This window comes from Capricornis sumatraensis, chromosome 8 (assembly GCF_032405125.1).
Source record: "Capricornis sumatraensis isolate serow.1 chromosome 8, serow.2, whole genome shotgun sequence".
In the NCBI taxonomy this organism is placed as follows: Eukaryota; Metazoa; Chordata; class Mammalia; order Artiodactyla; family Bovidae; genus Capricornis; species Capricornis sumatraensis.
In genome coordinates, this window is record NC_091076.1 from 48,138,490 (window position 1) to 48,151,056 (window position 12,567).

The 12,567-nt window shown below is 45.6% G+C and overlaps 1 protein-coding gene across 2 annotated transcripts in view; it reads left to right on the plus strand.

Annotated features, from left to right (window-relative positions):
• FAT3 (FAT atypical cadherin 3) overlaps positions 1-12,567 on the plus strand; it is a 648,324-nt gene that overhangs the window by 402,560 nt on the left and 233,197 nt on the right. The window lies entirely within an intron of this gene.

A 12,567-nucleotide genomic window follows, 5' to 3' on the forward strand; every position in this document is an offset into this window, starting at 1 on the left:
ATGAAAGAGCTTTTGGAACATCCTTTCCATACATATCAAGTTTCTTTATTGGGAAGCTTGAAGCCTGGGTAATATGTATGATGCTGTGATTTAAGTGTGACAGTCTCGATACTGAGCGGATGATGATGCTTAGAAGGTAGAGCTCTGTTATATTGTGTCCTTGCTGCTAAAATGATCTGTCAGTCCCAGGAACCACTCACTGGAATCCACCATCCTGTATACATACATACACACACACACACACACCTCACATCTCTTCTGATAGTCTCCTTTAAGTCAGTTCTCCAGTAATGATTTATTTAAAGAACACTGGACTAGGAATCAGTGCCTTGGGTCCTAGGACTTCCCTGCCATGATTAGCTTGGAGCCTTAGAAGCCATTCAGCTGCCCTGGACCTCAGTTTCCCCTACTGTGAAATGTGGCAAGTAACTGCTACTCCGTATACCTCAAAGGATCGTTATTAGGATCAAACCTGACCTTTTATATCAAAGTATTTTTAAAACTCTTACAGCATTACACCTAATAAAAGATTATTATTATTATGCAGCACTATGATAACCCTTTTAAAACATTGCTATCATCACATAAAGATAAAAGACTCCAGGCTGCCAAAAAATAATTATTGTAATTCTTTCTTCAAAATCATCCTAATGGGCTCCAGTATGTACCTGGTCCAGAATTAAAATAGGTTTGCCAGAATAATAGCCTTTATATTATATTCATGGCCTTTCCTCTGTAGCAGAGGCCAGGCCTCCTGGAGGGGCTGGGTTCTCAGATAGTTGAACCTATTACTTCCCAGCAGGGAAGAGGGATGGTGTCTCATTAGCTGGGAAATCTGCTGAGATCACTTACTGCCTTGTCCCTGGAAAGGTGGTGTCCTGGGGGTGTGTGAGGTGGTGCAGAGTGTGACTCTAGAGAAAAGAGCCAAAGGTGTTTTCCAGGCATTCGAATTCACTCCCAAAGGAATCCTTAATTTCCCATCCTTTACAGACGTACATGAACACTGACCCAACACTTTGGGCCTTTGGATAACAAGTTAAAATTGTTGTGGTTTTAATTATTATCATACGGTGTCGCAATGCCCGACCTTTCCTAAAGATCCAGCTTCATCTGCACACTCCAGGACAGACAGAGCTCCAGGGCAGAAGGAGCCAGCGGCAGCAGCTCTGCGCTTGGCCGTTTCTCCAGGGCTGAGCTGCCTACCAGGGATACAGAATGCGTGGTGAGGATGGGCAAGCAGGCAGCCGATGAGCGAATGCTGTCACTGGAGACACAAGCTCTCTGGGCCGCTCAAATAGGCTCCATGGCAGTGCCTGTAAAAGAGGAGCAGGTGGGCAACACGCAGTGGAGCGACTGGGAGGGCCTCTTTGAGGAGGTGACGTTTGGTGACAGGAAGCCAAGCTTCTGTTGGAGACACAGAACCAAGCCAGTGTGACCGAGGGTGTAAAGTTAGAAGGCTGTAGAGGCGGTAGGAAAGCAAGCTGGAAAACACAAATAGGGCTGTGGTAAGGATTCTGAACTTCCTCCCAAGTTTGGTGGCAAGCCATGAAACAAGGAGAGGGGGTGGGGCATGATAGGATTGGCATAGGGAGAGATGATGGGGTGTCCCGCGGGAAGGGGCTGGGCCAGGGCCTTCGTAGCTGGCAGACTGGGGAAGGGGGTTCTTTCAGAAGGACCCACGTGAGAGATGATGGGGACTTGGATGAAGGTCTCATACAAAGTGGTTCTAGCCAACTAAGAGCATATGGCTTTTCTGAAGTTCCCGGGGTAGAATTTGAATGCCTGCAGGTCATCAGGCTTACGCTAATTTGCCCTCCAGCGCTACCCACTTACCAGTATTCCCCATCAAAGGTGCTCTTCAGTAAATGCTCTTCCAGAGGTTTCTAAAAGCCGCTTGAGTACCTGTCTCCCTCTATCTGTCTCTCTCTCATCCTCTTCTTTCTCTCTCCCTCTCTCACACACATAACACTCTTCCTTTCACTTCCTAAATTATAAAATTCTTACTCACATTGTTTTTTTCTGTATAATATTTCTGTGACCATTTGAATGTCATTTCTTTCTTTGTTCTAATTGGATCATGGAAAGAATATTGCTTTAACTCAGCCCTGCAAGAAAAATGAATAAAATAATATCATTCAGAGTGCAGAAGAGAGTTCTCTGCTGTACACAAATTTTTGTAACTGCCAATACATTGTGTGAGTTTTAAGTCCGGCCTATAGGTAATTAACCTCCTAGAAAGCCTTCAATTGCCAAGATAACCCTATGCTCCTCTTTAAACTCATATTAACCTTGTGGCTCTATTTCATCTTTCTCCTCTCCAATCAAGTAAATTGGACTCTTCTTGAAAGGCTTCGTTTAGAAGCTGACTTGGGAGATACACTTCTTAATAGGTAACCAGAAGGACATTAATGATTTGTTTATAGTCTGCTGGCCCTATTATGGAAGGCACTTTAATTGTATACTGCTGGTACTATGCCTGTACTTTAATTTCAGATATTTAGCTTGACTGTGTATACACTGTAGGGCTTCCCAGATGGTGCTAGCGATAAAGAACCTGCCTGTCAATGCAAGAGACTCCGGTTCAATCCCAGGGCCTGAAAGATCCCCTGGAGAAGGAAATGGCAACCCACACCAGTAGTCTTGCCTTCAGAATCCCATGGACAGAGGAGCCTGGCGGGCTACAATTGTCCACAAAGAGTTGGACATGACTGAAGCGACTTAGCATGGATGCACACACATTGCAAGGGTTTTGGAGTTTATACAACATTTGCCTTAAATCTGTGACTATAAGAAGGGATTGTCATTATCAGAATCGAAGGGACTTGCTAAAGAAACAAGAGCAGCAGAGGACTATAGGAAAGTTCACAAGTACAGCTTAAACTACTCCAGTGAGTTCTAAGTTTTACCTCTTGCCTAATCAGGAAATATGTGAAAATATTGGCGTGATGTTTTCTCCCTACCATGAAATGCAAAAATCTGGAATTTTTAGCTCATTTATTCACAGTCATATACATCCCTCATAGCCAGTTATAACTGCAGTGGAGGTAGAAGGCTAATTCCAGCAAATAGATGCGCAAAGTTGAAGATGATGCCTAAACTAAACTGTGAATTAACGTTTTAGCTTAATGGCTGTGACTGTAGCCTTGATTACCTCATTATCATAAAGGCAGCTGCGAAGTAAAGAAACGCATTAATTCTTTCTTATAATTACTTGTATAGATTTTTTCTTTACCTACCATATTTAATCTCTTTATAGGCATGAAACTTGATTTATCAAGATAGTGAGTGGAAATGGTGTGGAAAAGCATGGGTGATCCATTCAGCCAGTCCTGAGATTATTGTGGAGACTGCTCACAGAGCCTAGACAGGCTGTCACACTCTCTGAATCCCCTTTCCTTCATCTGTTAAATGGGAATGATGGTTTCTACCATCAGTTCAGTTCAGTTCAGTCACTCAGTCGTGTCCAACTCTTTGTGACCCCAAGGACTGCACCATGCCAGGCCTCCCTGTCCATCACCAACTCCCAGAGCTTACTGAAACTCATGTCCATTGAGTCAGTGATGCTATCCAACCATCTCATCCTCTGTCATCCCCTTCTCCTCCCGCCTTCAATCTTTCCCAGCATCAGGCCTTTTCTGATGAGTCAGTGCTTGGCATCAGGTGGCCAAAGCATTGGAGCTTCCACTTAAGCATCAGCCCTTCCAATGAATATTCAGGACTGAATTCCTTTAGGATGGATTGGTTGGATCTCCTTCCAGTCCAAGGGACTCTCAAGAGTCTTCTCCAACACCACAATACGAAAGCATCAGTTCTTCAGTGTTCAGCCTTCTTTATGGTCCAACTCTCACATCCATACATGACTACTGGAAAAACCAGAGCTTTGACTAGATGGACCTCTGTCAGCAAAGTGATGTCTCTGCTTTTTAATATGCTGTCTAGGTTTGTCATAGCTTTTCTTCCTATTAAAAAAGCAAGCATTTTTAAATTTCATGACTGCAGTCATCATCCACAGTGATTTTAAAGTCACCAAAATAAAGTCTGTCACTGTTTCCATTGTTTCCCCATCTCTTTGCTATGAAATGATGGGAGTCCAGATGCCATGATCTTCGTGTTTAGAATATTGAGTTTTAAAGCAGCTTTTTCACTCTCCTCTTTCACTTTCATCAAGAGACTCTTTAGTTCCTCTTTACTTTCTGCCATTAAGGTGGTATCATCTGCATATCTGAGATTATTGATATTTCTCCCGGCAATCTTGATTCCAGCTTGTGCTTCATCCAGTCTGGCATTTTGCATGATGTACTCTGCATATAAGTTAAATAAGCAGGGTGACAATATACAGCCTTGATATACTCCTTTTCGAATTTGGAACCACTCCATTGTTCCATGTCCGGTTCTAACTGTTCCTTCTTGACCTGCATACAGATTTCTCAGGAGGCAGGTCAGGTGGTCTGGTATTCCTATCTCATGAAGAATTTTCTAGTTTGTCATGATCCACACAGCCAGAGGCTTTAGCATAGTCAATAAAGCAGAAGTAGATGTTATTCTGGAATTCTCTTGCTTTTTTTGATGATCCAGCGGATGTTGGCAACTTGATCTCTGGCTCCTCTGCCTTTTCTAAAACCAGCCTGAACAACTGGAAGTTCTCGGTTTCTAACATAGGGTTGGTGTAAAGAGCATATGAAGTTGCATCACTGACTTGATGGACATGAGTTTGAACAAACTCCGGGAGTCGGTAATGGACTGGGAAGCCTAGCATGCTGCAGTTCATTGGGTCGCAAAGAGCCAGATGTGACTGAATGACTAAACAGCCAAGTTCATCCTGTTCCCTCCACGATAGGGCAGAGAATCATGGGATAACACGTGGTTGGGGCAAGGAATGGTGACTTTATTTGGAAAGCCAGCAGAGATAAGAGGATGGTAGACTAGTGTCCCAAAGATCCATTTTACCCCAGTTAGAATTTGGGTTTCTTTTGTACTGTATGGAATGGGGATATGGTTGGTTGCTGGTTGCTGCAAACCTGGTTTCAGAATCCTTGGTTTTTGTAGCTGTCCACATAGGTCAGGTCACAAGTTCCTGTAATCTTCCAACAAGACAAATATTATTCTCTGTTCTGAAAATTTATCTCAATGTGAATGGGAAAGTGTTATACTCTTAAAGGTCAGAGCCTTTGGAATGGGCTGTCCTATCTATTTGAAGCTGTAGGCAACATTCTTAACTTATAAGAAGAGCAACGGAATACAGAGGTTAAAGTAAAAGAAACAGCTCTCATATGGAGGCAGATTTGTTCTTCCAAATTACAGAATGACAAATGAAAGGTACCAAAGATGATATCTGTTAGACAGTGTATTCCAGGAACACTGGAGTATGGGGGTCGGGGTTGTCGGTGCAAGTCGACTGTCTTATTTGTCTTTCTGTTCAGAGCATCTAGTTCAGTACCTGAGAACCATGGGACTCCCAATAAAGGGTCTGTGAATGAGTGATTACTCTAAGAGATCACAGAGGTGGGTATCAGCACCAGGGAAAGTGCGTAGGCTTTCAGACAGAAGGGACAGAGTATTCTGGCTCTCTCCATTTGCTTTGCCAAATTAAATTAACTCTGATCCTCCATTTTGTCGTCTACAAAATGTGTATACCAAGTTGCTTCAGTCATGTCCGACTCTGCAACCACAGGGACTGTAGCCCACCAGGCTCCTCTGTCCATGGGATTCTCCAGACAAGAACACTGGAGTGGGTTGCCATGTCCTCCTCCAGGGGATCTTCCCAACCTAGGGATCTAAGCTGGGTTTCCTGAATTGCAGGCATATTATTTACCATTTGAGCCCCCAGGAAAGCCTGTAAAATGGGGACACAATTTAAAAAATAACTTTTGGCTGCTTTGGATCTTTGGTGCTGTGTGCAGGCTTTATCTAGTTACGGAGAGTGGAGGCTAATTTCTAGCTGTGGAGGATGGGCTTCTCATCGCGGCGACTTTTCTTGTTGCAGAGCACAGTCTCTAGAGAGCATGGGCTTCAGTAGTCGTGGTGCACAGGTTCAGTTGCTCCATAGCATGTGGAATCTTCCCAGACCAGGGATCAGACCAGTGTTCCGTGCATGGGTAGGCAGATTCAGAACCGCTGGACCACCAGGGAAGCTGGTGTACAGACACTTTAAACCACTGTTCGCCCCTCCCTCTTCCCTCGCCTGCTCTCCTTGTCCTGGCTAAACGCTTTGTCAGTTCCCTGTCTTTTTTTAGTACTGGTTGCAGTATTTGAATAGCTTATAGCAGTTGATTATTCTTAAAAGAGATATCTATTTAAATAATCCTATTGTCCCGGCCTAATTATGTGTGAATCTTTATCTCAATTGCTAAAAGAGTGTGACTTTGCCTCTCTTTTTATCTTGAAATGCTCCTCTGTTCAGGGGTGGATGGCTCTGATAAAAGTCTCCGGAAGAGCACAGAGAGAGTATTTTATTTGCAAATGAAAAAGATGACAAGGCCCAGTAACCAGTATAAAGACAGAGGGTGAGAAATTGCATTGTCTGTGTGGGTATATCTTGCAGAAGCTCAGAGAAGGTGGTGAGATTTTATAGCGCAGTCGGTATAAATAACAGAACATATTACGGAGGAATATGCTAGATCTATAGGAATGTAAATTATTTAGTATCTGTCTCTTTAGCATACTCATCCATCGTCCTTGGTACGCTGCATCTCCTGTGACTATTTTTTCTTCCTGTCTGAAGTTCTCATCCTTTTTTATAGTTGTATTTTCTGAGGGGAAAAAAAAATATTGCTCTTCCGTAAGTTTTTATAACATTTCCTCTTGCCTTGGGATGCAAATTGATTTCTTTAGTGAGTGTACATCCTTAGTGGTTTCTTACTTTGGTAAGCAGCTGCTTTTGAGATGATGGTAATTTCTGGTGGTGAAGAGTTGCAGGTCTATTTCAACCCATTAAGCCGTCCATATTTTGATAACTTAACTCCTAGGGAAATGGCCATTAGTCTCATTAGGCTCCTTGCCACCCTCAAAAAACTTTGCAGGAAGTACCTGTAGGCCATTCAAAAAGCTGTGTGTCTGTGCACACAGACAGCGCCTGCAGCAGGCATGGGCCTCTAAAGGAGAGTTGGTTGTGACTTGTTTTCCAGAACTCCCAAAAGAGCCCTGGAACCCTCTCTTCCTGTTCTTTAACTTCTAGACCTGTGCCTTCACTAGTCTTAGTTGTTCTTTGTATTTATCAACTACAGTGAAGTTAATGTAAACTCAATTCCATGTTTTCTTCCTTTCCTAAATGCTTATTCTGAGCCTGGTATTGGGCTAGCACCACGGTGCTGTTACTGGAGTTCGCATGTTTTTCCCACTGGATGCTTGTTTCTTTCACGCTGATCTCTGTTAGAGATTACACTGCCAATTGTTCATGAACGACTACAATTAGCTTCTGTCTTGGAGTTGAGGGGCTGTGTTTCATTCATGTCATCCCAACTGCTTCTCTCCTGTTTAGAAACGGAGATGCAGAAAGTGAGACCTGGAAAAGAGCAGAGAGATCCAAGGTCACACAATCACTTCGCAGTGATGTCCAGCACAGGTCTTCCACACTCTACAGGACATACACAGCCCTGCACGTCCATCAGTGTGTTAAAGTATGGCAAATCAGATCATCTTTCCCCCACTCTCGTTTTATAACAGATTCACCCAACAGTCAGCTCAGTGCCCCCCCTCAAGGACCAAGGTACAGATGTCAGGGAAGAGGAAGTTTTCTGTTATACTCTTCGGTCATCTTTTCACCAGCCCCTCCGCTGTTTGCTCCTCAGAGTGGCAGGCCCCGCATTGGACAGGGCTCACTCTGTCACTGGCCCTGCCCGCAGCTCCAGGACAGAGTCCATCTGAGAGGATGCTGTGCCCCTGTGGCGAGTGCTGCTTGGACTCCAACTGAAGAGTGACTGTATGCCCACTGTTTTAGACCAAATCATAACCCCTTACAATTCTTAGGTTGGGGGCTTCCCTGGTGGTACAGTGGTTGAGACTCCACGCTTCCAAAGCAGGGGACTCCAGTTCGAACCCTGGTCAGGGAACTAAGATCCCACTTGCCACACAATGTAGCCCAAGGATAAAAATGAATAAATAAATGTTAAGAAGCTGTGAAGGGGAGAGTCAAAAGAAGAACTTAAAAAAAAAAAAGATTCGTATGTTGAGGCCTGAATCTGCACTACCTCAGAACATGACTGTTTGGAGTCTCTGAAGAAGTAATTACAGTGAATTAAGGCCTTTGGGGTAAGCCCTAATCCAGTGTGACAGATGTCTTTACAAGAAGAGGACATTTGGACACGGATGCACCCACAGGGAAGACCATGGGAAGATGGAAACTGACCAGCAAGCCCAGGAGAGAGGCCTCAGAAGGAGCCACGGCTGACTCCTTCCCCGCAGACTCCAGAAGCCGAGTGCCCCTAGAAGGGAGCTCCTTTGCTGAGGTTACCATCAACCTCTATCCAAATCTTCATCTCCTCTCTTTTCCTGAACCTGTTCCCCACATCACTGAGGAGTATCACAGAAAAGAGGGCACTGAAACTATATTCCAGCCCCTGTGCACTTTTTCAAAAGTCATTTTCATTTATTAATCATTTGTTTGATTTTGGCTGGGCTGGGCTTTCATTGCTGGACATGGACTTTCTCTAGCTGTGGCAAGTGGGTGTCTCGCCACGGCGGCTGCTCCTGGTGCAGGGCACAGGCTGCAGGGTGTGAGGCCTTTAAGGTGAGCAGGCGGCTCTAAGGCACAGGCTCAGTACTTGTGGGCACACGGGCTCAGTACCTGTGGGTGCACCGGCTTAGTTACCCCGCGGCATGTGGGATCTTCCCGGACCAGGGATCAACCCATGTTCCCGGTGTGGGCAGGTGGATTCTTAACCACTAGACTATCAGGGAAGCCCCACTGTGTGCTTCTGAAGAAAAAGGCTTTTGTGTTAGTCTCCCAGGCCTCCCTTGGGTCTCCAAAGACTGGTTCAATAGTCAATAATTAGGAAATGTGAAGATGCACAATGGAAACAGAGATGGTTGATGATGCTCGAAACTTCACCCCACTGCCAGCCAATCCGAGGACTGTGCACCAGCTGACTACACACCCTGCAGCCCCCTCCCTCACACCGCCCTTAAACTCTCTTTTCTGAAATCCATCAAAGATTCCCGTGTCTTCTGAGCGTGAGCTGCCCGTTCCCCTTGCTTGGTGCCCTGCAGTAAAGGCTGTACTTTCCTTCAACGCCACCCACTGTGTCAGGTAGATTGGCTTTACTGTGCAAAGATGAGCAGGCCCAAGGCTGGGTTGGTAACACTCCTAGCCTCTGGAACCATGAGAAAATAAATTTCTGTTGTTCAAGACACCCAGCCTGTAGTCTTTTGTACTGGCAGCCCTCGTAACTAATAGAGCAGCCAGCCTTCACTCGCATCACGTTTCTCCCCCAGCCCCTTCTCTTCTCACACCACCACCTCACAAGGCTGTGTACATGCATTGGATACCAAGGGACCAGGGCAACTATGCTTATGGCCTAGAAGGCTAAACTTCCGTCTAAATATGAGTATCTCCACACTCCTCGCTCCATAGTACAAGGGAGGGGTACCCCCGAGTTACAGTTCTTCACTGAAGGCTCTTCCTGCTTCCCGAGGCTCAAGCACTTGCCCTTCTGACTGCCTACTTCCCCCACTCTCCTCAGGAAGGATTTCCAGTCCATCTTTCCCAGAAATCTTATCCCTTTACCCACAGGAGTTACTCTCATTCAGAAACAAACCCTTCCTTATCAGCTGTGTTGCAGTTTAGTTTCCAAGTCGTGTCTGACTGTTTTGCGACCCCGTGGACTGTAGCCCACCAGGCTCCTCTGTCCATGGGATTTCCCAGGCAAGAATACTGGAGTGGGTGGCCATTTCCTACTCCAGAGAATCTTTCCAACCCAGGGATCGAACCCAAGTCTCCTGCATTCCAGATGGATTCTTTACTACTGAGCCACCTGAGAAGCCTGTTGCACATCAGTAGATTTTCCTAAATTGCTGTCATTCCTATGTCTTAAGCAGTGCCCTGGCAGGCCAGGCAGGGATGGCCTTGGGCACTCCAGTCCAGTTAAAAAGGAGTATTAGTGGTGGTGGTGTATGTGTCTGCGTGTGCACACACATGTGTATGAGGTAAGAGCAAGACTGATGTTCCAGTTCCTACAGAGAAGTCCAGCTTCCTGTGGCTCCTTAAGAACCATCTCTAATGAAAACCCCCCAGCAATGTGAATTGCTGGTGGACTGCTATATTTTCCCAAACGACTAAAGAGTAAATATTGAATCAGACACACAAGCATATTTTTCGAAGCAAATATTAATTCTAAGATAGTTTGTTCAAAACAGAGTTTCCAAGATGTCCACAGGGCTGGGAAGGTAATTCAGAGGAGTGGTATTGTAAGCTGGTGGGGCTGGAAGGGGGCTATGGTGGATCTTACATGCCCCCGACACTCAGCCAGCGGCAGCTGTGGGAGCAGGCCATTTCATCAGAAAGTCTTATTTTTAACAAAATCAAATTTACAGGCCAAATCTCCCCATATTAAATTTGACACCTCCATTTTTTAATACTTTGTAAGCCAATGAGCCCCTGTTTGGCCACATTTGATATAAAAAAGATTTCTTTCCTTACTTGCCTCATAATATGTAATCCTCTTACAAAGGAAGTAATTCACATGGATTCTAGACTGCAATTAATCTCTTGTCATCTCTTCACCTCACATTTTTTCACAATGTGCCCCTTTGGACCCATTAAAAAAAAAAAAAAAAGAAATGAGCTCAGGGCTGAGTTTTAAGAGAGCCTGTTGAGGTTGAAAAGGATAGCAGGTAAGGAGCTGGGTTGGCAGCCCACTCCAGTATCCTTGCCTGGAGCGTCTCCTGGACAAGGGAGCCTGGCAGGCCACAGTTCACAGGGTCACAAAGAGTCAGACACGACTGAAGCGACCTAGCACGCACACAAACATGTGCGGAGCTGGTTAGGATCTTGGCTGAGAGTGTTCTTCTCACTTGGCTTCTGTCTGAACTGAGGGCGGGAGGGCTGCCGTGGGTCCTTGAATGACAGAGTTGCTTGGGCGTCACGTCTGCTGTGTCCCCGTCACCTCTCTGTCTCTCAGCCTTGCTCCTCTGAGCCCCTGGTCAGCCTCCAAATTCACGGTCAGAAGACAAACATGTACATATGCTCGGAGAGTTGTCTGAAAGCACTCTTTGATTCCATGAATTGTTCTTATTGTTTCGTCACTAAGTCATGTCTGACTCTCTGCCACCCGGTGGACTGTAGCCCACCAGGCTCTTCTGCCCCTGGGATTTCCCAGGCAAGAATACTGGAGTGGGTTGCCATTTCCTACCCTAGAGTATCTTCCTGACCCAGGGATCGAACTTGAGTCTCTTTTGCTGGCGGGCAGACTCTGTACTGCCAAGCCACGAGGGAAGCCTCGATTCCATAAATGGCAGCCTCTAATTTACCTGTTTGCGAAATGCTGCATTTATTTCCACTAAAATCTGAGCACTGATTAGTAGAGCCACAGTGAATGAGACCTGTCCCCCGTACCTGGGGAGCCCTTCCGGCCAGTGGCTCTGGAGATGAGGGGGCTTCTGCGCTCTGCTCTGTGCTCTGCGGGCAGCTGATGGCTCCAGGCGGTTACAGCTTGTTGAGCCAGCACTCAGGTTTCAGGGAGCTGAGAATCTGCCTTTGTTTCTCTGTGGAGTGACGTCCTGCTGCTCCCTTCAAGCCTCCGGGGCAAGCCTGTGGCGGGGGTCCTCTCAGCGGGTGCCAGGTCTCACCCCACAAGGCTGGCATCACACAAATGGCTTCTCCCTCTTCAGAGAAGAGGTTCGAATCTCCCTGCATGGCTCTGAACAATCATGAGAGCTCCCAACTGTACAGCCTGGCAGCCCAGACTGGCTTCTCCATAGTGCAGAAATGGTAAATTGACCCTCTGCCCTTGGCTCTCCCAGCTAATTTTCCCTCTTCTCCCACTGTGTTGGTTTTCTAATTTATTTGTGCAACACACTCAGTGAGCTACAGAAGGATCCATGCAGTCTGATTTCATCAGGGCCCTTCAGAAACCATCCACACTTGTACCTAACACCATGTATGACCCAGTTGGGCACTGTAAGTCTGTGAGAAAATAAAAAATAGAATGGCAACAGGTTCAGAACTTGAGATTTTAACTCAAGTACCTCTATGAATAAAAAGGAAAACTACTTTGGCTTGCCTTCTGCGTGCTGCAGAGAGCTTTATTTAAATGAGCTGTTGTTTCAGGACCTTTCAAGTGACTCACTTTCATGGCATATCGGGGCTACCAACCTCATCTATTTTGCAGCAGGACTGGCTTAGTGAGATGCTGAGAGGGTTGTCAGCAGGACACAGATGATTGTAAGGGAGAGAAGTCAGGAGAGTCTCAGGTTTCAGAGCCAAGGAAAATACGTCTGTATGTCCGGGCAAATATAGTTCCTTTAAAATTGAGAAAACCTGTAATAGCTTTGGTTGTTTCACATTTTGGAAATGTATTTTAGGCAATTATTTAATCTTATTTACTGAGAAATAAACACATCCACATGTATGGA